General features: G+C 41.5%; 1 protein-coding gene across 1 annotated transcript in view; it reads left to right on the top strand.

The window, feature by feature from the left end:
* Positions 1-3,636: 3,636 nt before the first annotated feature.
* Positions 3,637-27,831, top strand: part of BACH2 (BTB domain and CNC homolog 2) — a 216,850-nt gene continuing 192,655 nt past the window's right edge. The window contains exon 1 of the mRNA XM_055001900.1: positions 3,637-4,135. The gene's annotated coding sequence lies outside the window, so the exon portion shown is untranslated. The remainder of the gene's footprint in view (positions 4,136-27,831) is intronic.

The raw sequence follows: 27,831 nt of genomic DNA, 5'->3' as shown, positions 1-27,831 counted from the left end.
AAGTCAGAAGGAAAGTAGAAATTAGTGGAAAGAGATTAGAAAAGGTAGCAGAGCTAACCTATGGTGATCTGCTCTCCCCGGAGGCAGGAAAAGAACTGAGCCCTGAGGGGGTGTTCCCATCCATATACTACAGGAAAGGGAAGAAAAATCAACTTCCTGCCTCCCCGATAGGATGGTGGGAAAGCACCGAGGATGTCCTCTGCCTCAGAGGGAGAACTGCTGTTCTAACCTTCTGTTACTACATCTATAGGCCTCTGAGTACATAAGGAGGGGCTCTGGTGATGGGATTCTGACAAAAAGGCACTTTGCACAAACAACAAAGCTAAATAACAAATATAAATAGCCTATTGTATACTGTGTTGTTGCAATCAATAGGAGACAGGAAAATCCAACAAGTAGATTATTGCAAGATTATTATGCAATATCCAGTGACATGAGGATCCAGTCCTAGAAGATAGAAATGAATGCCACATACAACTGACAAAGAGGGATTCAGAGGAAGAATGCTTATGCTATCATAATCTTTAAGGTGCTATAAGTCTCCTTACTGGGATCAAAAAGACTTTTTTCTACTAAAAATAATAAAAATGAATAACTATTGACCCAATTGATTTGGTATATCTTTGCAATCATCAACAGTTTTAAATAAATTAATTCAATCTATTAGTCTACTAAACAGTGCAGGTGTATGTATGATTTCATATAATACTTGACTGTAGTGTATTACAAATCCACAAAATACCAGTAATGCAATGTTGTTTATTTAGGACCAGTCCAAGTGCTTCAATGGACCAACATAGCTGCCTACATTTTTTGCAGTTTTGGAAAATGCTGACCTTCTAATAATGCAATCCACAGCAAAGTTACACTCTTGGTTATAACTCATCTTAGGATTGCACTTATACCTAGAAGATGATGATCAACTAAAGGATTTTGTTTATATGAGTTTCTATTAGCTTCTACTTGACTTCTATTGAATTGTTTTATCTAGAGCACCACCCAAAATGAATATCTAGCTTTGCTAATATATTGACAACTATGGGCTGAATCCAAATTCTTGCTAGTGGAACAAATTAATGGAAACTAATTTTCTCTACTTCTTCCTTCCCCCAGTAGCCTATTGTGCCTTCTGCAAAACAAAAGTCAGGGGACCATCTTATGTCATGCAGAATGGAGGCTGCTGCAAGGAGAAATTGGCTGAAATTGCTCCTCATTGCTCTTACAGAAGTTGCTCTATTCAAGGACTCACAAAGTACTTTCCCCCATTCCTGTTGCAGCCTCTGTTGAGGATGGCCAGATCTGAAGCAGCAGCTTTTGAGATGGGGAGTTGTTGGGGTTTTAGCAAGTGTCAGCCTTCTGTCATTAAAGAGTTAAACTGACATTTGTGTTAAGCTAGTGATAGTTTACATAGGACCAATTAGGTGTAGAGTCTTCCTGCCAGAAAGGGGGTGGTATTATTATCAATGAAGTGACCCTACTGGCTGATCAATTTTATTGCGGGACAATTTGGTATTCCTGCACCTACTCAAGGATCAACTATAGAGACAGTTGCAGTTTGGATTACAGAGATGTAGGAGTAGAGAGAAAATAGTAAGAGTTACAAAATAGAGAAAAAAGGAACAAATATGGAGTTTAGTCAAGCTGTTGTTATTTTATTCTCCATGTACCATTTACTCTAATCTGGTAGTAAACTCTTTTTCTCAGAAGCTAAACACACAAATGTCTGTGCTGCTTATTTCTGCTGTGTATTTTTATTCACTCTGCTACAATTTTCTAACAGGCGTGCAGTGGGTTTCTGTGGGGAGGGGAAGCCTGTGAAGATTCACCTCCAAACCTGCTTTTCTTTACTTCTGCTCTTTGCCTTACAAGTTAGCCATGCATCTTTATTAGTATCTGAGAGGCCTCTAAGTAACACATAGTTTATAGATTTTCAAAGTGAGAACAGCCTTTGCTTTTTTATCCTAGCAGCCTTTGCTATAGTCTTAGGTGTGGTTTGTTTGTTTGTTTTGCACCTTGCATGGCTTAATCAAGTCTGCATGCACTTTCTGTGCTCCATCTCGAGAGCGCAGCAAACTGAACTTTTCTATCGTGCCTAGCAACGTATTCCACACACTTTTTGTTTTTGCTCATTATCCATTTTGATTAAGAATTCTGAGTAACACAAAGCTTCATTAGTTACATTCTGGTTGATCGTAAGAAAAGATATCACACTGCTGGACTTCTGGATTGGTTTAATAGACTAATTTGACTCTGCCATTTTTATCAAGTTCAGAGTTTAGGTATGAAAGACTAGGGCAATCACATACTTTTTTTTTTTAAAGGAACTACACCACTGAACGATTTATACCTCCAAGGGCCAGCAATTCTGGATAGCGTGGGTCTTATGGTTGTAAAAGCATAGTGTTCTTTGGTTGCACTGATGTAAGTAGGGTTACCAGCTCTAGTTTGAGAAATTACTGGAGATTTGAGGGCAACACCTGGGCGGGGAAGGAAGCTCAATGAGGATGTGATGATCATAAATTTATCATAAATCATAAATCCACCCTTCCCCTGGAAGCTGCCATATGCTTCAGGGCAACAGATCTCTGTAGTCTGTGATAAATCAAGTAGGATCATTAGGGTAGAAAATGAAACTTTTAATAACAGACATTTAAACTTCTCCGTTTTCTCATCCATTTATTAACAATATATGAGAGTCGTGTGTGTATGTGTAATCTTGCATATAAAATATTTTTATATATTTTTCTTATCGTTCATTGAAGTCTATTTTTTTCTCTCTAATAACATTTATTTTATTATTCTATACAAGCTTTTGTTTTATAATGTGTTAGTGGTAACTACCTCATTTAGTTTCCTTCCAGTTTGTGTGTTGCTGTTATTGTTGCTATTCATAATAATATGGCATGCGTGTGTATCTTTAAGGGCTGGAACTGCATCGGCCAGTCCCCTATTTGGCAACAATGACCTCATGCACCCTTTTGGCTTCATCGAACGGCTGCTGCGGCTTCTCTCTTCTTCCTCTGAGGTCATAGATCCAGAGGAGTTAGCCGTGTTAGTCTGTAGTAGCAAAATCAAAAAGAGTCCAGTAGCACCTTTAAGACTAACCAATTTTATTATAGCATAAGCTTTCGAGAATCAAGTTCTCTTCATCAGATGCCTGATCAAAGCTTATGCTATAATAAAATTGGTTAGTCTTAAAGGTGCTACTGGACTCTTTTTGATCTTCCTCTGAGGCTGCGCGGTCGCTTAAATGAATTATCCTTGGTAGTCTTCTAGGCATACGCCGAAAGAACTACAATTCCCAGTATCCCTTTCAACCTCGCGTGAACAGAAGGGGAGGGGGGAAACCGTTGGGAGAGAAGGAGAAGTGCAACGCCAGCGGCGAACAGAGTCCATGTACGCATGCGACAAGGAGGTTTCCAGCGTGAGCGCCCACGGAGGAGCCGCTATTCACAGAACGCTTGTACGCCAGATTTCGAGCGTACGTGTCGTTGCGGCCATAGGGGAAAACGCCGCGCGGATTAGGCGGCGTTATTGTGAATGGAGAAGGCGGGGCATGAGGTATGCCTGGATGTGTGCGCGGAGGGGAGGGCAGTGGTAGTGGCGGCGGCGGCGGTGGGAGGAGGATGATGTCAGCCTGCGAATGTCAACAATGTAGCGATTGAGGGGAGTAGGCGGCGTTCCATTGGGAAGAGCGCGAGCCGCGGGCAGAGCCGGTGGAACCCACAGAACGGGGTAAGCAGAAGCAGCAACAATCCGCCACCGCCGCCTTGTGCCGACGGTCTCCGAGTGCAATCCCTGCGGGGCTCCTTCCACTGCTCTCCCCACATCCCTTTTGCTGCTGCAGCTTTCCCCTCCTCCTCCTCCTCCAGTTTCTCCCCCCGCCCCCCTCCATTTTCGCATGTCTATGTGTTTCTCCCCCTTCTCCTCGGCAAGACTTTGCTTCGTGAGGCAGCTTTTTTTGTCTTTGAAAGCACTGGGCATGTGACGTGCGTCTTCTTTAGGTGCGAATATCCTACAGACAACCTCAGCAACAACAAGAGCCCTCAGCAAGCTTCAGCCTTCTCCCCCCGCCTCTCTCCCGCAAGCGTTTGCAGGCAGCGTGAGGAGCTGTCGAAAGTTGCATTGATAGGAGGTGAGTCGCCCCTTTCTTTCTCTTTTACCCTGAGGATGGAGATGAAGTTGGGCATTGCGCGGAGGTGGGAGAGGGGATGGTTTGGCTTGAGAAGCGGTTACCGGGAGAACGCCGAAAAAGAGATCCGATTTGCTTCTCGGGAACTGAGTCAGAGACGTCGTGGAATTGGTAGCTCGTATGAACCGGTCCGACGCGTGTCGTGTTCTGCTCTTGAAGGGTGACCGGCGCCGCTATGTCTCTGTCGGAGCATCGCGAAAGGGTGGCTTTTATAGGTGGCATGAGTGGGTGGGGAGGAGCGAAGGCGAGGGGGTGTGTAGGCCTGCCGGTCGGTGGGCATTTTTTAAAATTTCACGAGGGCTTTCGTCCCAAGACGGCGGGGAAAGTGGCCGGGTGCCTAGTGCGTGTCCAGGGATGGGTGTTTTGAGAGAGCCGCAGGAGGAGGAGCCCGGGATAGTAAACCAGGCATTGGGAAGGGGTGGGTGGGTGGTTTTTTGTGTGAGCAGCTGTCAGATTTCAAGGCCCTTTTAACGAGCTGGAAAAAAGGGGAGGGGGGAGTTGGCAGACAAATATTCCTAATCTTGTTACTTACACACACACACACACACCTTTTCCCTCATTAGGTCTTTGGTGCATTCCAGTTTTCTTGTGTTGCAGCAGCGACTTGATAGTTCTCAAAGCGAGTGGGAAAAGGTTGTGCAAAACCTCAGAATGCCTTAAGACAAGTTCCAATAAAGGAAAGGGGGTGGTGCGGGGAGAGCTGCCAGTATTGCATTTTTCATCTAGCGGCATACTGGTGAGAGGAGAATGGTTTTTTGTTTGTTTGTTCAGTCTGGGTGGCTAAATGCTTCTTGCCAGATCCCCATTAAAACCATCCAGCATGGACTAGGCATATAAAGCTGCTCTCATTATCCCTGCTGTTTCCCCCCTCATTCTCCCACTGGGGTTTCCTAGTCATAATTGGATGTGTATTGTGATGTCAATCTGGTCAGCTCCTGGAATCCTTTCTTCCCTCCCTCTCTTTCCTTTCTGGGCTTTTGATGGTTACCTTGTAGTGTATTGTAGCCTCCCAAATAGTTGTTGTTTGGCTGTTGAATTATGAATTCCTGCCTATTAAAAGACAGTTCACCTCTTTCTGGTTTTGTTTTGTTTTTTTGCTATGTGGTGTTGAGGTGAAATTCAGCACTTGTATTTTCCTCAAGAAACCTGGTGCATGCATTTGCAGAAATACTTGGAAGGGTGTGCATGAGTATGTGTGCTTAGGACATCAGTGTTGCCTCATTCAGGATACATGTATTACAGAGTTGTCTCGCTGCTAAATCATTTAATTACCAGAGGTGTCCTTGTGGCAAGGAAGACTCCCCTTCAAATTGTCCATGACAAGCATCAGATAATTTTTGTTGTTGTTCTTACAATAGGTGGCTTTCAGGTTATGCTGTAGTGTTAAGAGTGGTTTCTGTATCAGTTTAATCTGTTGAGTTGCACAGCAGAGGGGTAATTACTTCCCACTGAAATATCTTACTTGCCTAGTGGGATCCTAAAATAAGATAATTCTTAATGAAAGACTTTGCCTTTTCCCCTCTCTTTCTCTCTGGAATAAAGTTGAGGAGAGATGTTACTGCTGATAATGATATTCCCAGATCATTAAAATGTAACATATAGACTAGGGAGCTAACTGCAAAGGCTCTGGCTGTCATGAAGTAAGCTAAGTGTGAAATCTTGCCTCGCCTTTTGTGGAGCAGGCTATTTTTGTAATACAGCAGGCGCCTGTCTTAAAAACGCTTCAGTTATTGTGAGATCACCAGAATATTCATTACTGAAGCCAAGGCCAATCTAGAGTAAACTTTTTTTTTTTTTACTTCAGATGATAAATGTGAGGCAGAATTGACACATCCTTACATTTTAGGCATTCCAGCTGAAGAAAGATAGCTAAATGATTGTGTTGCCATATTCAGTGTTATAGGTTAAAATTTCTTAGCTTTTTATAATAATACAGTATTTTCTTAAAGTTCATAACCTAGTTATTTGTAGCCTGGGTTTTTTGCATGTTTATCCAGAAGAATGTTCAGTAGGATTTATGGTCTACAAAGTGCACAGGATTGCAGGATAAAGATTCTCAATGACTATGTGTGTTTCTCTGCTGCATAGAACGATAAATGTAAATTCCAGTGGTGTAGCCCTTTTACAAGTGCAATCCTAAACACAGTTATACCCTTCTGTATGTATTGAAGTCAGTAAGCATAGAAAGATGTGTGTAACTCTGGGATTGCACTGTTAGTCTTCTACAATCAAATGTCATGCTTAACCTCTGTTAAGTCAAAAATGTGCATAGACCCAGCCCTTTCCTGGGTGTGCATTGTTCCTCTTTCTCCAGTTAAAAGCTGCATCTGATTGCATGTGAATGTATGCTTGCAGGGATGTGAATTAACCAAGGATAGCTGCCCCCCCCTTCAATCAGAATACTAAACTTGCAGTTAACCCTAGTTTACAATCCCTGTTACTGTGGGGCCAAATCCAAGTCCAGTTATCCTGCATGCCTGACTTTATCTGTCATAAGTAACTGGAGTTAGTTTCTGTGTGCAAGAAGGGAGGGGAGAGGTCCCAAGGCACATGTGTGAACCCAGAAAGAAACTAGGTTTGTGTGCTTTTTATTTAATTGCAGTTAATTGCCACATCTGAATGCAGCCTGAGAGCATTGTGGCACCTGGAAAACTAAAAAATTTATTGGGGCATAAACTTACAGATGCCTGTAGTGTTCAACTCATTTGACAGACATGTACCTTATGAATATTATTTAGTGTGTGTGCACAATATAAAATACACATGCTCACACCTCTGCAAACTGGCAGAGGTTGGAGGGGAGGAGTTTATTACTAAATGTAACATGAGTGTATTGACTAGGACTAAAGGGTGGAAATTACAAGGAAATAGATTTCAGCTAAGTATTAGAAGCTTCCTGTTCCACAGTAGGACAAAGACTTCCTTGGAAGGGGCTGGACTCTCCTTCACAGGAGGCATTTGAGCAGAGACTGGCTAGCCATCTGTTGAGGATGCTGTAGCTGCATGTTCCTGCATGGAACAGGGAAGGACTAGATGACCTCCAAGGTTTTAATAGGCTTTAAAGGGTGCAACTGTCCATGAGCTACAAATCAAAAGGTCCCTCTCTGAATTTTGCCTCGGCAATCTATACATTAGGTGCCTGTATGTAAGCCATTCCTTAATCTAATCCTTCACATACATTATCCTGTTACCTTTACAATAACTTTGTAAAGTATGTCTGTATGATTTCCGTACCACTGTTGGGGGACTGTGGCTTACTATTTTATTTAAGTTCACCAGATGCTGTTTTGTGGGGTAGGAGTTAGATCAAATTTAACATAAACTGAGTATGTTCACATTAACATTGTTAGAAGTTCTCTATACATTTTTGGGGGTGGGGATAATATATTTATAATTTTAAATAATACTACTTCACACTAGAGCCTAGATCAAGCTATTCAGTAGAAAATGTTAAGCACTTGCGCATCAAAATTCCTGTAGTGAAATTGAGAAGTGTTTCTCCTGTCTGTGTTCCGAGCGTGGGAATGAGAGCTGGAGCTGTATGTTTGTATTCTCAGTTCTGAGGATAACTCGTTCTGTGACATGTTTTGTTTTCTCAAGCCGCCTATGCAGTGCCATCAGCAATGTTATGAAGATGATTGATGTTTGCAAAGCAGTTAAGAGATCTGGTGATGAGCAATACTGTAGAAGTTCAAGCAACGTTGAGGTAAAAATCCAGTCCTAATTAACTTTTGGAAAGTATGCATTCATTCTTAAGTCACAGGCTGGAGAGACAGGTTGAGGTGTGGAGAGGATAACTACATACTGGTACTTAACTTGTTACTAGATAGCTTTATGGGAAACCTGTATTGAGAAACTCAAGTTGTGGAGTTTATGCAATCATTGAAATGCATGTGCCTTCTGCTTGAAGGAAAAGTGTATACACTACTAGGACAGCTACTGTTTTTTTCACCAGACGTCAGGCTATAGTAGATATTCCTGTAAGAGTATTTTAGGAGTATACATATTGCTGCTGTAGAGCTTGTATGGATAGAATTGGAGATCATGCACTCAGCAGTGGACAAAATGGCATAAAACTGCATACTTGATCTGGAAGTTTAAGAACCATCCATTAATTTCATATGCAAAAGGAGTCTTTATATTTGTGTTTTTACTTCCCCATGAACATTCCCATCCCATTCCCTTGGAAATTTACCTGGCCATGACAGTGAGGAGAGCTGTTACTGTAGTCTTCATTAGGCAGCAGTAGCGTTCCAGGCTTTCTGGATCCTAAGGGCTTAGAAGATCTGGAAGGCTACAGGGATTCTCTTACACAAGGAACTGTAGCTGCATCATTGCAGCAATAGCTCTTTTTGTGGTTGTCCCTACCACCAGGTAAGTCTGGGAGTAAGACAGGGATATTAGTGGGTAAATGTGCCACAGCAGGACGTTCCCCAGGCCTGCTCATTATGTTCCCAGTGATCTGACTGTGGATTTTAGGTGTGCTAAGCACCTCGTTGCTAGGTGTCTGAGATAGGTGGGATATAAGTTCAAATAAGTAATGGATTATTCTGATGCAGTTGGGCACTATCATCCCCATTTACAGGTATGCTTAACTAAGGCCTAATGACACCTGGCACTTATAATGCGTAAAGTATGGCTCCATCTGAATTAGCTCATTTTAAGTGAGCCTGTGCTGTACTGAAGCAGGTCACAAATGAGGGGGTGGTCGTTATTTTCTGAGTAACTGTTCACATGGCCTGTGTTTCTTTCTGAGTATTCCTCTGTCTTTGTATCTTGGTACTCAGAGGGACCTAGAAGTTAATTGTCGATGGTGTATTAAAAATAACAGAGGTTGGTAGCTGGGGGCAGTGTTTGATATCATAAGTTATATTCAGATGCACAATATGAGGAAGTTTAGATATTTGGAGATTTCCTAAGTATAATAGGTTTAATTTGATAGAAAACTGAGTGGTGGGGGAGTGTTTCTATCCCTTATGTTTACAGTGTAAGTTAGAACGGAACATTCTAACGTTTTAGATCGTACTATGGCCTATAGTTTGTTTAGAAATATCTTGTATTTTGGCAGTCATACCTATAGTTAGTATTTGTTACTCTGTTGTATTTACAAATAAGTTACAGTTATTTAAATGATATATGAATTAGTTTTTTTCAAAGTTTTTTCTTCCATGATGTATTGCTATTAAAAGTTGGTAATAAATGAATATTAAAAGTTGAACCTCTGGGATAAAGCAGAATATAAAGGCAAATAAGTAAACAAGATGTGTACCTCCTTTAATGTAATTGCACAGCATTGTCACATTTACTTACTTTTCTCTGTAAGGCTTTAAAAATTCCTTCTACTCAGATACAGCTAATGATTTCAGTGTTTTACTTGAAAAAAATCCTAACTTGTCTCCCTGTGAAAAAAATGAAAAGAAATGCTTTCTCCTCATATTTGTATGACATGAGATAATTTTCCTGTGGTCTTGTCTTAGGCTGTCAAGTCTCAGAAGGATATATAAAACCGATTTTATATATACAGTATTTAAATGTTTTATGGTCCCCTAACAGGTCAAAACTAAATGTTTGTGTCCTAAGGCCTGCTATATACAGAGCAACTAACACTTCCATCCGAAAAAGAATTACACCCTTTGTTTAGGACTGCACTGTGTCGAGTACGGTACTTAGAAATCTTAGGGGAAAGAGTGGACTGGCAGTTTCATATCCCAAGACATATTATAACAGTAAATACTCCAGTCCATGGCATGCCAGTGAAAACGTTGAGGAAGTTGAGATGTTTGATGCAAATCATCAGAAGCAAATGTCTGGCTGCTTATTATGTTAAGATTACTCCATTACAGTAAGATGCCTCTTTTTCCACTTTTAACTTCTGATGAGCACAAAATTTGCAGCATATGCAAAAATCATTATCATACTTAACTCACTAAATTGATAGCAAGGCTCTAGAAATATTCAGCATCTCTTTTTCTGCTTGCCTTTTGTGTGATGTGCATATGATATGTCTTAATTTCAGCTGTAAATCTAAAATTTAGGTGAATGTTCTATACTTTTGGGAGTAAATAATCTTGCATTCCACTAGAGACTTCTTTTAAAAGATGCTGTCTTTTTAATAATTGAACTTCCTATGCAAGCACCATAGATAACGTTTGTGGGTTTTGAAAAACCTAATGGGCTATGCTGGAATGTTCAAATGGCCAGGCTTCCCATTCTGAAAACTGCATATGATTTGCTGCAACTGGGTTTATGGTGCCTACTCAGCTTTGCAAAACTTGGTCACCGTTTCTTCTGTTCTTAGGGGGTGGGGAATTAATCTTATGGCAGCTGCATGAATTAACCATTCATTTTGAAGCTTGTCTCAAGAAAATGTAAAATGTATGAGCATAGCCAGCTGAGTTGCAGCATGCTCGTTTTGCTTTCTAGTCAGACTGAAGAATCTTTGTAGTGTGTTGAAAAGCATCATACTTAGCCTGCCACTGCTGGAGCTGAAATTATAATTTTAAAGCAAGCAAGCAGAGGAATGCATACAAATTTCTGTGTGATCAATAATGAGCTTAAATTGAAGCCACTGGCTTAGTACAACAATTACTAGCATTGACTGAAGAGCTATTGAATGAACAATGCATGTAAATCAAAAGAAAAGGAAGGGGGAATGAAAAGAACCCATACCAAAACGCATGCTTTATGCAAGTGAAACAACACATTTCATTACATTAGAAGTGGACTTTTTTCTCCCAGTTGAGACTTAAGCATAAAAACTAAGCTCCCAACTAAATAATTTGCTTTCCAAGCAGTAGCGGAAAAAGTATCAGTGTAACCTGGTGTTTCATGCTGCTGCTTTCTTAAAGGATATAGTTGATATCATAGTGTCTTGCTTTCTAACACTGAAACAGAAGTCTCTAGGATATGGTTGAATATGTTGCTCCCTGCAAAACACCACTAGTTTAAAATTACCCTTGCATATCTACATTGACTTTACTTGTGGATACTTTGAAACCACTGCATGATTTCTAAGACAGGTCACCTGAAATTTTCATCCCCTCACACAGATATATATTTAAATCTCAGTTTATCCCATGGGAAGCAGTGGAGCCTATACGAATTTTGCATACTTTCCTCTGCCTAAATGTTTGCTCAATTATTTATTCATATTTGAATTCTGTTTTTCCTGCAAGGAGATCTGGGTAACTTACATGGGCTCCACCTCTCCTTATTTGATTTTCAAAACAGCTTTGCAAGATAGATTTAGGCGACTGGCCTGAAATTATCCATTGAGTTGGATCCTATAGTTGTAGGGACCACATCTCTTTAGTCTTGTTCTCCTTACATTGGATGCCTGTTTGCTTCTGGGCCCAACGCATGATGCTGGTATTTCCTTTTAAAGTCCTATAGGGCTTGGAACTACATATTTTAAGGACCCATATGGACCAACCTGACCTTTAAGGTCATCTGCAGCTGTCCTGCTTTGGGTGCCGTACTGTCTTAAGATAGCTGGGTGGCAACCCAAGAAAGGGTCTTCTAAGTTGTGGCACAAAAACTATGGAATTCCCTGTCTATAAAGATTCATCTGTCCCCTTCTACCATTGTCTTGTGCCAGCAAGTGTACCTTTTTCTGTTTTGTTTGCATTTTGTCTCTCTTTCCCATTGGTGTGTTTTATTTAAATGTCCTAAATTGAGATATATATGTACACATGTATGTATAGATTGTTAAAGTTTTCTAATGTGCTTGACTGCTTGCTGCCTTGAAGAATTAAGTCAAGTGGAAAGTTGGCATAGAAATGTTTTAAATAAATAAATAGCAGCATAATAACAGATCCTTCCTTCCTGCATTCCCCTTACCCCATCAATCTCTTACTCTGTGAGCATCTTTCTCTGTGGGCATGATCATGATCATGATCAACTTTTCCAGAGTTGAAAGAGACTGGAGTAGGGAACAATGGCCAGTCCTTGTGTCCATGGATCACACAGTCTTCCTAACTAGAGAATTACACAGATCATTGAGGTTTAAATGTGGCTTTCTTTGGTCTAAACTCAGCACTGTGTCCCCAGGACTACACCACAGTTGCTTGCAGATTTGTGTTTGACACACCTTTTGGGGATCTTCAGTTTGCCTAGGTTTCTGCAGCACATTCATGCATTTTTATTAAAAAGTACAAGAGAAGCGTTCTCCATTTTTCATAATATTCTGCTTGTACATGTACCTGCTAACTTCTATAAGTTGTGAATCATTCCTAAACAGATATTTTTAGACTGCTATAATCCTGTGATTTGCCGTCTTGCAGGACTAAAATTTGAGCCATAGCCTAGATTTGGAATATGTGAAATAATAGCAGTACTCGTGTGCTGATCTCATTTCCCATATCTTTGCTTACACGCGACACTCCCTCTACCCCATAACAACTAGTATTAGGAAATGGGTCTTCTAAGACAGAAGGCTTCCTTTCCAATTAAGTTTTGGGACCCAGCATCATTTCTAGAAATTAACCTCTAACTAGTTGAAATAAATCCTAATCCTACTGTTTCATGCTTTAAAAATGCCATGTCAAAATGAGTCTTCTGCTCATTTTTTTTAAAGCAAGTGCATATTATTTGCCTGTTCCTGTGCACCAAGTTATATGGCAAAGTTTTTGAAAAGGGCAAGTAGCTCAAATATTTTTTTTTTAATAAAAGGCAGCAAAAACAAAATCCATTGGCTCTTGAGACTGAATTGCAGCAGCTAATTTTAACTTTAAAAATCCTGTATTGTGGAAATCTGAATGGGAATGGCGGGTGTTCTGCACTTAATGAGTAGAAAAGGGTGTGTTTGTGTGTGTGTATATGTGTGTAGCATATGAGCCATTTAAGAATGTCAGCAGTTTCCTACAGCAGCTCTTGCTGACTCACGTGTCTGTTGCAGCACAAGCTACTTTAATTTAAGCCATCCACAGTAGGAGTATACAGTCTTGAAGAATGTGGGAGAATTGCTTTGTTACTCAAAGGCTATTTTTAAGCTCTCTCTGCTTATGTGGTTTCCTTATTAAATATCAAAACACACTTTAGTTTTGCTTTTTCCTTCAGCTTTTTCTTTAGCTATGTTTTTGAAGCTAAAATGTTGACCTTTTTAACACCTCTGTTCAAACTTAGCTTCTGATCATATTTGTTTGTCTTGGGGTTAGTCTGTATATTGCATAGCAACAAACCTGAGAGAGACTGACAGGCAGTATACGTTTGACAGGCAGGTGTAGCAGTTCCGGGCTTTCTGATTACACCTCTGTAATATTTATTTCCAAAGTTATACACTTTGTTTTTTTTAAAGATATACACTAAATCAGTGTAACATGTGGAATACATATTGAACACAGATACTGGATTTGCTTGAGAATGTTGTCCTCTCCTTTCACATTTTCTAACTGACTGACATTATACCTAGATGATTGTGGATTGTAATTTCTTTTTTCCTTTTCTTGTGCTTGCTTAGGTTACTCGGTTAGGTATATTACTTAGAACTGTGAATCCTCTGAACTTAAAACTGTAAAGCCTGACTTTTAAAAAATGCATGTAAATGTGCACTCATGCAGCTGTTTTCCATACTCGGAGTGTATGGAGAATGTACCTGCTAGTTTTCAAAGCAGGTCTGTGAGGCCAGTGGTATATTTGCATTTTATTGATAATTGGATAGATGAATAAACTGTATTCCACCATAAAATTTTCTCACTGCTTTAGTGGTGTAGAACTGACATATTTGGATACAATTTAAGGACATTTCAAAGTCAGCTTACAGCTGATGACAGCCAGTTTTATCTGGTGATGGACGACCAGCTGGATTCAGCCCCGGACGATCTGGACAGGGCATTGGAGGCCGTGACTAGATGGCTGAAGCAGAGCCGATTGAAACTGAATCCTACAAAGCAAAAGGTCCTGCACCTGGGCCATGGACTGTCTGGTCTTGGGATCTAGCTCCTAGCCCTGGGTGGGTTGCCACTTGCACCTATGTTCAAGTCACATATAACCACTCTTGCACCAGCTTCACTGGCTTTCAGTGGAATTCCAGGTTCAAGGTTAGAGATCCCATTCCCCCAATGGGGACAGGGGATCCTTTGCCCCCCGCCTCCACTTATCTGGCCAGCAGGAGAGGAAGGCATGCGAACAAGCCTCGCAGGCACGCTCCTGGGGTAGCGTGACAGCATCACTCCTGGGAGTGATGTCATCGCGCCACCCTGAGAGTGCTCCTGTGTTTTGCAGCAGGCCTATTTTGGCTCTAAATAGGCCTGTTTTGGCCCATTTGAAGCCCAACTCATCTCAGTGCGAAGCACACGTGCACCCCCATGCGATGATGTCACTTCCCAGAAGTGATATCATCGTGCCAGCATGGGGGCGCTTGCGTGTTTCACATGAATGCAAGGAGGATCATGGGGCTGTCAAAAAGGTAAATGCCAGGTCCCCCACTCCTGTCAGGAGTCTGAGGGGACCTCGTAACCCTATTCAAGGTTTGGGTTCTAACCTTTCAAGCCGTTAGTAAACTGTGACTGACATATCTTTCACTGTATGTTCCTTGTAGAATGCTCCACTTAGCAAACATCTACTGGTGGTCCCTGGCCCCAAAGAGGTCTGCCTTGCCTCTATCAGGGCCAAGGCCTTCTTGGTCCTGGCTTCAACCTCGTGGAATTCCCTGTCTGTAGAGACCCAGGCTCAGCAGAAGTTGCTGTGTTTCCACTGGACCTGCAAGACAGAGGTGTTCTACAAGGCATATGTTGATTGAGGCAGATGGGCCACCTAACTGGCCTCTTGCCATTGCTGTCCATCTGCAGCTGGCCATCCGACACCATGGGTTTTGTTTCAGCGGGTTGTACAATTATGTATACTGCTGTTTTTAAGTAATCGGTATTATAGGTATTTTTATCTTGTTTTATGCTACCATGTTTTGTTCTATTATTATGATATATGTTGTGCTCCACTCTGAGCCTGCTGTAGGGAGAGTGGATTATAAATAAAATAAATAAATATATAAAAAATCTACAGACAGGAATTCTTTATAACAGTTTGCTAATCGTCGTCCTGCCTAATTAGGTAAGAACCTGCAATATCATTGTTTTTTATGTATCAAACACAACACCTTGTCCCCACAGAGGTATCCGGTAGAATTGAACACTCCAATATCTCAGTTTTTAGCCCATGGCTATCCTTTGCAAGTTATGAGAGCCAGTTTGGTGCAGTGGTTAAGAGCAGCAGGACTCTAATCTGGAGAACTGGGTTTGATTACCTACACCTCCACTTGAAGCCAGCTCTCTTGAGCTCTCTCAGCCCCACCCACCTCACAAGATGTTTGTTGTGGGGATAATAATAGCATGCTTTGTAAACCGCTCTGAGTGGGTGTTGTTGTCCTGAAGGGCAGTATGTAAATCGAATGTTGTTATTATTTATTATTATCATGGTAGCTAAAGCTTAGAGCAGATGGCAAAGTAAGATCTGAACTACTAATTAAAGATAACAGACCTGTAAAAGAAAATATTTTTTCCCTGTGTAATTTTCTCTTTTAGCATATAGCATAAAACAAGTCATTTAGAAACACTGGCATCTAGTCTGTGACATTGCTGGATGTGGAAAATGTCTTGTAGTGGGTTTTTGCGGAAATATTTTAATTGGGGATACCTTGGTGCATACTGATCTTAAGGTTCAGGGATGTACTGTGGACCCTAAGAGACATTTACAATGTGAGAATTGTGGGAATTTCCTCCAAGCTATGCAGTTTAAAATTTTCAGGGACCCAACTACAAGTAGAATGTTTGAATTAAGACATTTCTCCAACTGCAATTCCACTTGTGTCATTTGTGTGATGATTTGCCCATGCCATCTTTTGTATGTTGGCAAGGCTAGGTGTTTCCTGAGAACTAGAATTACATTAAGTTAAACAACAAGTCTTTAGATGCACTACTTGTTTCCCATTTTTTAGAAATGAATCATAGTTCTAACAGTTGTTCTTTTTTGTTGTTGAAAAGATACATAGTTTTGAACATCATTGTGATATTAATCGCATTTTGGATTCATACCTTGGGTGCTGTGTAACCTAGTGGTCTAAATGGGGCTGGACATATTGTCCTTTATCTGAACCATTCTTGGCACTTCTAATGTTTTTTGTGAGGAGTCATTGACTTTTCTGGTGCATGTTTGTATACATTTTCAAATAGTTTTTGCATTTATTCAATAGTTTTTGTATTCATTACAGATTCCCCCCCCCCCTTTGTGTGGTTACTTTTTTTTACTGGTTGTTCAGTAGGGTTTCCTCCTTTTGGAAAACATACCTGCCAGTCTTCAGAGCAGGTATGTGCAGCCAATTGGTTAAAATCTCAGTGTGGTTCACAGTGGTCCTAGAGTCTCAGTGATTTGTTTGGAGGTGTTATGCATATAACAACAACATTTAATTTATATACTTCCCTTCAGGACAACTTAACACCCAGTCAAGAGCAGTTTACAAAGTGTGTTAATATTATCCGCACAACTATCACCCTGTGAGGTGGGTGGGGCTGAGAGAGCCCTGAAAGAGCTGTGGCAGACCCAAGGTCACTCAGCTGGCTTCAAGGAGTGGGGAATCAAACCTGTTTCTTCAGATTAGAGTCCTGCTGCTCTTAACCACTACACCAAACTGGCTCTACAGATAGGTCCAAGGTTGGAATTTCCTAACTTGTCAGGTCCGAGTTGGGAAATTCCTGGCGATTTGGGGGATGGAGCCTGGAGAGGACAGGGTTTGGGAAATCAGTTGGAATACCTGGAGATCTCCAGCCACCACATGGAGGTTGGCAAGCCTACCTACCGAAATAAGATGCACTGACTCTAGCATGTGGATCTCTTCTACTCAGGCACAGTTTCACATTTGGGTTGTGTGACTAGAATTCTGCTAGTAAAAACTAGCAGAATTACCAATATCTGTATTCTTGGGCATTCCCTGTTTTCCTAGGCAGTGATAAGGAGACTGAAAGTATATTTTGCCTACTGACTTCACAAAGTAGTAAGGCTTTAATAAAATTGGCATTTCCTAACAGTAATGACTTTATACTTATGGAATAAGTGTTGTAGGGTGAGAAATGATATCCAAACCCATAGCAACAGAAAGGAGTAAAGCACTGAATATCAATATCTCTTTGAACAACTGTTTTGCCAGGGGCCACATTACTGGTGAATCTATCCAAGTGCCATTGCCCAGATAAAATTGCTTTGCTGGTCACATCGGGCTAGGGGGTCACTGATGGCCAACTCTAGTCTATGCAGTTGCCTGGCTGAGTTGCTCAAATTTCCTCCGAATAGGATTTCTCTGTTCTTTCAAATAAATAAGCAAAATCAGCTGGTCAAAACAAGCAGATACTGTGAATCAAGGAGAGTTGTCTTATTAGTCAGCGCTGATAAGCTCCCTGCAGTTCTTATGGCTATTAATGGGGGGTGGGGGGAGAAAAACCACTGAGTGCTGTGGAAGACGTGAAGAAAATGGGTGTTCTCAGTTTCTGCCAATACGTATGACTCATTGTTTCTTTCTTATAATAATAAATCTATGTAAGACCTTCAAAATCTGCGATGTAAGCTCCTATTCATAGTGATAGGTTGGAAACATTATTTGAAGCAGCTCTCTTCCTTTCCTTCGCTGTTATGAAGCATTCATTGATTTCTCTATTGGTTAGCTAAATGGTTCTCTTGCAGAAAAATCTTTAATAACCACATTTCAAGTTGCTGCTGTTGCATTTTTTCTTTTACCTACAGAATGACTCTTACACTGTTATGCTCCCCTCTCTCCCAAGTTTGTTCTAGGTGATAATTGAATGATCAGATACATGGGGAGGGGGAACTATATTGGCCAGTTTTGGAAAAATATGAAATGGCATTCACTTTTGATTATATATTCCTGTTACTCTGACAGCTAGAGAGAAACACACTGACCTTCCCTGACTGACTGCTGCTGCTTTTCTTCCCACTCTCCCCACACTATTCCCGTCAGATTCTTTTCCTACTTGTAAAAGATGCAAGTGCCCAGTCCCAGTTCTCATATAACTATTCATGACTTCCAATAAGTTTGAGCCTGCATAGTTCTTTAAGGGAAAGGGCAAAGGCAGTGCACAAATAAGAGCCAATGTGCTCTAGTGGTTAGATTATTGGACTAGAATTTGAAAGACCAAGGTTTGGAAAAAATACAATGGGCTCTAGAAAGAGGAGGGTGGGCAGGCGGGCATTCCCTACTCTTCCATCACTGATCCTGGCTGGATGAAGGCAGGGAGGCGGGCATGGCCACCTCCTCTGCACCTGCTCCTGGCATTGCCACTTGCTCCGCACCTGATCCTGGCCAGATGAAGAGGCGGGCCTTGTTGCCTGCTCCTAGCCAGGTGAAGTGGGGGTAGGCATTGCCACCCGCTCTGCTCCCGATCCTGGCTGGGCAAGGGGAGGCATTGTCACCTGCTTCTCGCCTGATCCCGGCCAGGTGAAGGAGGATGTGGGCATTGCCATCTGCTCTGCTCCTGATCCCACCTGAGTGATAGCGGGGTGCAGGCATTGCTACCTGCTCCACTCCTGATCCCAGCTGGGTGAAGGTGGGGGGCAGGCATTGCCACCTTCTTTGCGCCTCATCCCAGCTGGGTAAAGGCAAGGGGCGGGCATTGACACCAGCTCCACTCCTGATCTCAGCTGGGTGAAGGTGGAAGGCGGGCATTGCCACTTGGTCCACTCTGGATTCCAGGTGGGTGATGGCTGGGGGTGAGCATTGCTGCCTACTCCACTCCTGATCTCAGCTGGGTGAAGGTGGCGGGCAGGTATTGCCACCCACTCCGCTCCTGATCCCAGCTGGGTGAAGGCAGGGTGGCGAGCATTGCCAGCTGGTCCGCTCTGGATTCCAGCTGGGTGATAGCTGGGGACGAGCATTGCCACCTACTCCACTCCTGACCTCTGCTGGGTGAAGGCGGCGGGCAGGCATTGACACCAGCTCCACTCCTGATCCCAGCTGGGTGAAGTGGGGCCAGGCATTGCCACCTGTTCCACCTGTGATCTCAGCTGGGTGAAGGCAGACACGGGCATTGCCTCCTGCTTTGCTCCTCATCCCAGGTGGGTGAAGGTGGGGTCGGGCATTGCCCCCGCTCTGCTCCTGATCCCAGCTGGGTGAAGACGGGAACAGGCATTGCAATCTGCTTTGCTCCTGATCCCAGATGGGTGAAGGTGGAAGGCAGGCACTGCCACCTTCTCCGCTCCTGATCCCAGTTGGGTGATGGCTGGGGATGGGGATTGCCACCTGCTTCACTCCTGATCCCAGCTGGATGAAGGGGAGGGCAAGCATTGCCACCGTCTCCACTGCTGATCTCAGCTGGGTGAAGGATTGGGATGGGCATTGCTACCTGCTCCGCTCTGGATCCCAGCTGGGTGAAGGAGCGGGAGGGGGAAGCATTGCCACCTGCTCCACGCATGATTTTGGCCTGGGCTTCCCACTGTGGGACACTCTCTGGAGGTCTGGCTGCCTCATCCATGCTTCCGTCCACAGCAGTGTCCTCTGGAGGCGCACCAGAGTAGGAAGTGTGTTGAATTTCAAACGTGCCTGAAAAGCAGATTCAATAGAAAATAAGTTTGATGCAATATATCAAGGGGAGGTCTGTGTATGAATGCCAAAAGGAAGGGACAACCAGTCCAAACCGACCCGATTTCTTCGATTCCTCTCGTATCACAGACAAGAAATTTCCAAACAATGTACACTTAAAGAATCCACATCTTCATTCTTTTTATTTCAAGGGTGAATTTTCAGCCCACAAAATTATTACGCAGTGGAGTTGTCCTGTGGTGCTACCCCGGAGGGAGCTCCCAGCGGGAGATTGGCAACAGGTTCGCCAGCCTCGTTTTTTTCCGTTTCGCCAAAACCGCTTCTTCACGGTCCTTCCCAACTGCTCATTCTGGCTATCTCTATTGCTCTACTCCAAATCTTTTCGCCAGAATGAGCAGTTGTTGAGCAGTGATACGAGAGGAATCAAAGACATCGGGGCTGTTTGGACTGGTTGTCCCTTCCTTTTGGTGAAAATAAGTTTGAGCCTGCATAGTTCTTGAAGGGAAATGGCAAAGGCAGTGCACAAATAAGAGCCAATGTGCTCTGGTGGTTAGATTATTGGACTAGAATTTGGAAGACCAAGGTTTGAATCCCCACTTTGCCATACAATTGTAATAATAATAACATTTGATTTTTCAGGACAACTTTTGCCACACTCAGAGTGGTTTACAAAGTATTATTATTATCCTCACAACAATCACCCTGTGAAGTGAATGGGGCTGAGAAATTGTGACTGTCCCAAGGCCCCTGAGCTAGCTTCCATGACAAAGAGGGGAATCAGAACTGAGTCACCCAGATCCTAGTCTACCACTCTAGACCGCTATACCACGTGACTACAATAGTAAGGGGAAGGTCATTCTGGTCTCTGCCACTAGCTTAAGGACCAAGGCTTCTGGGAAGGTGCATCTCCCTTCTCGGGTGTTCCACCAAATCAGGAGGAAAACTGTTCTGCACCCAGCCATTGGCTGAAAGTGAGCAAATGTAAGAAGAAGCTTGCTTTCCCCTTCTCTTCCAGGGGAAAAAAAGGTATTTAGCTTATACTGGTCTTTTGCTTGTGTGTTTGTCACTGGTTGGCCTTGGCCTTTTCACACAAAAACTCCAATATATTCAAGGTGTTGATACTGGGGGTTCCATGAACCAACAGCTACCTTCTTCTCTCCTCTAGGCACTTCCTGTACTGCTGGTTGAGCTTAATCAAGTGCAATTTACAAACCAGAGGTACCTTGAGTACTTTACATTTTCCACATTTATCTCAGTGCTCCAAGAATCAACAGACAATATCTAGGGCAGCTTATCTTGCCGCTTCAGTGTTGTGTTGTATATATTAGGCAATAAAGTGAGGCCTTAAAGCACAAAGTAAACATACATGGTCTGTTGAGGTAGAGGATTAAGAGGTAACTTACGCTCTAATCTTCTCTGGTACTTCCAAGAGAGCATGTTGATTTCAAGAAAACATGGCTGTGTGATTTGAAGCCATGCTGTTTTTGATTTGTAATATGATCATTATTTGGATACAAGACTTCCTTCCCCCAGGTGTAAATAATCCTTTAAGGTAACCTGATTCTGTTGTACAAAGATGGCAAAGCTAGATAAGGCAGAGAACAAGATAGGCAAGCTTATCTTATAATTGTTTCATTATATTTTACATGCTTCGTGCTAGCCATGTGATGCATTTTTAGCATTTTTGTACATGGTGGATCACAATCTTTGGCATGTAAATATTTAGTGATGACTGCACTGATGATAATATCTATTCTCTTGTGTCAAAGATTACAAAACGTAGGTGGGCAAACCCTACCCACGGTAGCTTTTCATCTGGATGTAGAATTCTTAGGGCTTGAGGAAAACACCCAAATGTGTGGTATGGCTGTAGACTGAAGCCCTGCACACATGCCACTCACTATCACATGCTGACATGGAATAGGGAGGCAGAGCAGTCATGAACTACCTTCCTTCCCTTGGCTTCCTTAGCAAGCAGAGCTCCCATAGTTCCCCTCTCCCAAAGACTTGAGATTGGAGCTAGAAAGACTACATTTGCCCAGTGACTTCTCCTCTGCCTTGTACAACGTACAGGGGCATCTGTTCATGATCAAGCATTCATCCTTCTTCCTCTGTTCTCCATACCAATCCAAAAACATATAGCCCAAAGCCTCTTTGGGTATTATAAAGGGTGGCAAAGTGGGAGATGGACAGATCTGAGCAGTTGAGCACAATCCATGATGAAGTTCTCTTGTACGAGTCCTATTGAAATTAATGGGACATTCATCCAGACATAACAGCTTCCATTCATTTCAATTAAGTTTTGCACAGAAATACTTTGACTACTATATCTATTTGTCATATTTCTCATAAATCATTTTCCCAGGTATATCATGTGTTTTTGAAGTGGTACACAAATTTCCTTGGAAAGAGAAACTCTGGCATACAAATTGTATACTCTAGTTGATCTGGAAGTGATGAAGCAGTACCTTGTTCTTAAAATTCCTCTGGTCCTCCATAGGGTAAGATGAATTGTAAAACTTATATTCAAGTACAGTGCCTGTCTGAAATCAGCAGACCAGGTTTCTAAGAGCAAGCTCTGGATCAGAAACCATAGTTAGTAATTTATAAATATATGGACAGGTTCCTGTGCATGCATTCCATGCAAGGAAATGCTTATTCTTGAGGTACTGACTACTCAGTGGTTTGACAAGATTAAGTTTAGCATTCCAGTCCAAAGCAAGTACATCCAATAGAATTTACATCCAAGTAAATTCTTTCTGAATAGCAACACTCGGTAATTTGCCTTCAGCCTCAGTGAGAAAGGTGTATTATAAATAACGTAAAAAATATTTGTCTGGTAGCATTCACCAACCGGTTAGCTAGTTATTGGAGAAAAGAGACTACTCTGTTTGATCTCACAACATGTTTCAAGGTCTTTAGGTGTGAGAATATGGGGAAGGTAAAGTTCTTTGTGTGGGGGAAAATTTGGCTCCTTGATCCATAATACAGAAGTCAGCACAATGGCAGGAGCATACTGGGCGGTGCTGTCCCCTGGCTGTCGAAAGCATAATGAGAGGGACTGAATAGGAGCTCATTTTCCTCTTTTCACTCCTCCTCCCCGTCACGGGAGTAATCTTGTTTGATTCCCTTCACTACATTGGAGCGGTTTTTTTGTGTGTTCTAGATACGGCAGTATCATATGCACCAAAATCCAAATTATTACTTAAGGTCTGCTCCAGAAGAAGTGATGTCACTGTATTTAACAAATTATGTAAATGATATCTGGCTGCTTCTGATCTAGCTTTGTTCACAGGAGTTGGAATTTAATATGATATGCAAATATAGTCATCTGTGCAAAGCATTCCTTTGCCTAGGCACTCGGGTGTTCTGCTTTTCTTTCCTTTTTTCCTTTTCATTATTAATCCTGTGGGCTCCCCTAAAGCAGAATCTATGACTCATTCAATTGTCTTTCTCAGATGATTGCTCATCTGCCAACTGAGGTTTACCTTCCACTTGGTGGAATCTAATGACTAATGCTTAATATGAGTAACCACCAGCTTCCCAGCTGAGAACTATAAGTATCAAGAAAACAAAAGACTATCTAGTTTTACCATGTCATGGTTTTGAAACCAGTAGAATTTGGCATGCTTGCCTGTTACAACATAATTGTTTTGTCTAGCCCTTGATTATTAATATAAGCACCAAGGTAAATTTATTTCTCAGTAAGGAATATGCAAGTTCATATGGAGATGTAGCCTAAATTCTGTGTTTTTATTGTTGCAAATATTTAGAGTGCTAAATTAATAGTGCTGCTCAGAGTGTTAACTGTGTGAATCTGCAGAGAGTGAGGTTTCACAATAAGTACTTTGTGGTAATTTTAAAAAGGATCCAAAGAGTCTTATGCATTCTTTTGGAAAGTAGAGTTCAGGGAAAAGGTCAAGGAGGGATGTCACAGCTTCTCAACCTGTTTTAAATAACATGAAAGGTCTAGTGGAAAGCTGCAAAAGAACTGAAACTGAAAGACAAGCTCAGCACTGGCAAAAAGAAAAATTGAGAGAAGGATATCAAAAGTAGTTCACTTGGCCAACTAGTTTCTTTTGTTCCCTTATAGATATTTCAGATTTTACCCCCTTCTTTTATATTTAAACATCACTTCTTCTGGCTAATCCTGCAGGGAAGTTACTGTCAGATCAGTTATTCACATGAAGCTACAAATTCATCATTTCAGATTTAACTCTGTAAACCGGATCCATAAGGAGGAGAGGAGAGATGGAGGCTTCTTAATATTTTGAATAATTCAACTGCTTAATGCTCAGAGCAGAGCTTTGTTCCTGGCAAGGCGGTCACCATAAGCAGCATTTGAAACACCAGAACTTTCACTCATTTACAGTTCTTGACCTCATTTAATTTTTCTACTTCCCTTTTTCCCACGCGTTGTCCCTAGGCTTGTTTGGAGTCTAGGCCAAGGGCTAGCCTGCAGAAACTCTTAAGGGAGGGATATGCTATTAAACATCTATTTTACTTAAGGGGAAGGTCACTTCCTCATTATTAGTGCCCCTTCCCTCCCAGAAGATCCCAGTTTAGGAGAGCTAAGAGCAATTCATTTGGTGCAGATGGCTATTTGTCTAGTGGGCAAGGTTTGAAATAACACCCTCCCCCCTTTTGTCAGAGCTTTAAAAATAAGAATAGCATCAAATAATAATAATAATAACTGTGCTTCTAGAACGATTAGTGCCCCACTCAGATTGGTGAACAAGTTAGTGTTGTTATTATCCCCACAATAAAGCTGGGGAGCTGGGGCTGAGAGGAGTGGTTTATCCAAGACCACCTACTGAACTCATGGCAGTAGTGGGATTTGAACCAGTAGAGTGCTGATTCACAGCCAAACCACTTAACCACTATACTGTTGGATACAAACTGAGGTCTTCAAACTTGCCATGGTGACCTTTTCTGATTTTACGTATGAGCCACCTAAATGGAAGACAGGTGATTTCTGATGGGGAAAGGGTCACAAGCAAGAGTATTCAGTGAAAAGTGGGGGAGACAGCTTCTGGTTGTCAGCAGAATATTTCTGGATCAAGTTTGCTTCCCCACCAACCTTTAGTTTCGTGTCCCCACCCCAAAGATGTTGCATGGGCCTTTTTTTTTTTGCCTCTGTATAACATCCTTGTACAGCCATCTACCTGCTGGATTTTTTGCTTCCTCTGTGCAGTTTTTCCCAAACCTGCTTTGGTACTGTCCTTTCAGAAAATGTTAATAGTGTGCTGGTCACCATGTTGATGGGAAGGTGAGGATTTCTGCACTGCCACTAGTGGGCTTTTTGCCAGCTTCTAAAAGGAAATCAATAGTACATATATCACTATAGCAATTTACTTACTACTGATTTTTAAAAGCAATTTGCTGACTTGCAAAAAGCACTGCAGCAGGGGTGGGGGGAACATGCTGTAGAAAATACCCTTGTGAGGAGCCTCTATTGAGAATGTCTCTATTCACAAAGGCAATGAAAGCCCAACAGGGGATTGTGGAGGTGGTTTTGTTAATACACAGCCTCATTAATTTCCTTCAGTAGAATGAAAGAACTGTTTGCATTCTGGTGGCTGCTTATGATCATCACATTATGTTGCAGGTGTACATGAGTGTGCATAGTCTATGTAAGTGAAGTGAATTTTTACCCCTGCTCTTTAACCTTGTGTTATCTGGTTTGAGGTATAATGAGATTCACTTTACTCAATGGCCAGATGCTATAGATGTTTATAATACCTTCACCAACATTTGATTATGTGCGGTTGAAGAGTTGTAGTAAAATTGACATTATTGTATGACCAGGCGGTCCAATTGATTACACTCTCTGTATGTTTGGAGTTACTATGTAGTGAGTGATTCTTTTCTTTCCTGGTAAGTAGATAAGAGATATTTTGACATGTAAAGGCACAGCTTCTTTAGAACAGAAGTGATACGTTCAGGACAGTAAACTAGCTCTTCGTCCTGTTTTTATGTCAATTCTAAACAACTGTCCTATTAAAGATATAAATATTTTGGAAGTTTTGAAGCCAAATAGAGGGGGACAGAAATTTGGGGGGAAATTGAAATATATGCAATACTTACTTATCTATCAAACCTAAACTTGTTTTTCTGATTTAACAACATAATTTGTGTCAGTTATAACTTAGTTTACATATAAAAGTGTATTATTTGGTGTATTTATGGAATTTTAAAGTATAAATGTCTTAGATTTCTATAACAAAATTGCAAATGTATCCAAAACTTGTGAGAGCGTTGCAAACTGCATCCTGTTCTACCGTAGCACATGCATTCTAATTTTTGCCATCTGAGAGGTAGAAAAAAAATAAAATAAAAAAATAAAGATAGTGAACAAGACATTTTATTATTTGGACACAAATATGTATTATTTGGACAGAAATACACTCCACTACCAGCATATTTGGATATCAAGTTATTTGTAACTGTGAAACACTGATTTCTTTAATGTATCATGATCACTGTAAACAGTATAGCATGTTAATTGTTGCCAAAATTATTCACATTTAGACCATATTCTTGGTAATATGTCTACAATATGCCTAAGAACTACTGTTTTATATAAAATATTGTTTTATAAAAAAAGTTTCATACAACTCATTTTGAGTAAAACGTTGCCTTAAACATTTTGATTATTACATACTATATATTTTGAGAAAAACCTTAAGAAGCATAGTTTTAGGTGGGTAGTTGTGTTAATCTGCAGTAGAACAGCAGGATTTGAGTCCAGTGATACCTTGGAGACCAAGGGTTTTCAAGGTATAACATTTCGAGAGTCAGAGTACCCTTCTTCAGAAAGGAACTTTGACTCTCAAAAGCTTATACCCTGAAAATCTTGTTGGTCTCCAAAGTACCATGGGACTTATAGCCTTAAGAAGCATTTCCCTAATTCCAAAAGTTAAAATAGTTCACAGGAATTTTTTTCAGTGTAACCCAAACTTTTCCATCAGTTACATCCAAAAAATGGGGAAATCCTTTTTTTTCACCTAGGGCTTTGACATCTCTAGATCTTATGTTCCTATTTGGTCACTGTTTAGTCTGGGTTCAATTTTCTTTGATAGGTTAGTCAGGAATGGGCACCTTAAGAATTGCGCCCAAGATCTTTGCCTTGAAAGAAGCTTAGTTTTAGAAACAGGGCTGGAAAATGCATTACCATGTAGGTTCATCTGAGCCTTATGAGAAGGCTTCCTCCAAGCCATCTTATTCCAGGAAGATTGCTTCTGCTGAGAAACTAGGTAAAGATGATGTGATACAGGAGACAGGGGAGGGCATGAGGGACACCGTTGGAGCACCAGCATGAAGTTACTTCCCAGGCATGCTGGGAAGTGATGTCGTTGTGTTGACGTGACACTCTAGGATTCCCAGAAACACTCTGGTAAAACCATAGAGTTTCTGATTAGGCCCAGAGTGCCATATCAATGCAATGTTTGCCCCAGAAGTGATGTCATGCCATTGCTACAACAGCAACATTTGGCATATTTTTTTCCCTCGGCTGCCCTACCAAGTGGCAGTGAGGGTTGGGGCTTCTTTTGGGAAGTCTTCCATTATAGTGGGAGACCTGGCAACTCTATGAGGTAATTAAAACAAAGAGCAAGCATTTCATGTTGCATTTGCTTCTCTAGCTAATTGTGTAACTGCTCATGAAAGGAAGCCTTACATCTGTGCCTGTGAGTGACTTCGAGAGTAAGGGTTGGTTCACATTTACACAACCATGATATCTCATTATTTGATGGCACCACACTTGGCGCTGGTTCACTCAAACAGACTGTGAGAAAATATTTGCTGCACGTGGCTGTCTCTTCAGTGATCACCTTTTTCAGTCCTTAGGGATTGTACCTGAAGTTCTGAATAGATACTTTTGCAAACTTTCATATTTAGTGGTTATGGGTAATAAAGAAGGTTTCTCCATGATATTTGATCAGTGGTGGCTGTTTTTAATGCTTGCAAATAATATCAACCAATTAACATGCATGCGTATGTTGAAAGTGCCTGAGGGACTGGGGGAAAGAGTGTGGAGGTGTGGATATGTTTTTGTAAGGACTAACTAGCCAATTTTAAATTAACACTTTGGACTCAGGAT

The sequence above is a fragment of the Eublepharis macularius genome, chromosome 1 (genome assembly GCF_028583425.1).
Source record: "Eublepharis macularius isolate TG4126 chromosome 1, MPM_Emac_v1.0, whole genome shotgun sequence".
Classification (NCBI taxonomy): Eukaryota; Metazoa; Chordata; class Lepidosauria; order Squamata; family Eublepharidae; genus Eublepharis; species Eublepharis macularius.
This window is presented reverse-complemented; position numbering and strand designations above follow the sequence as displayed.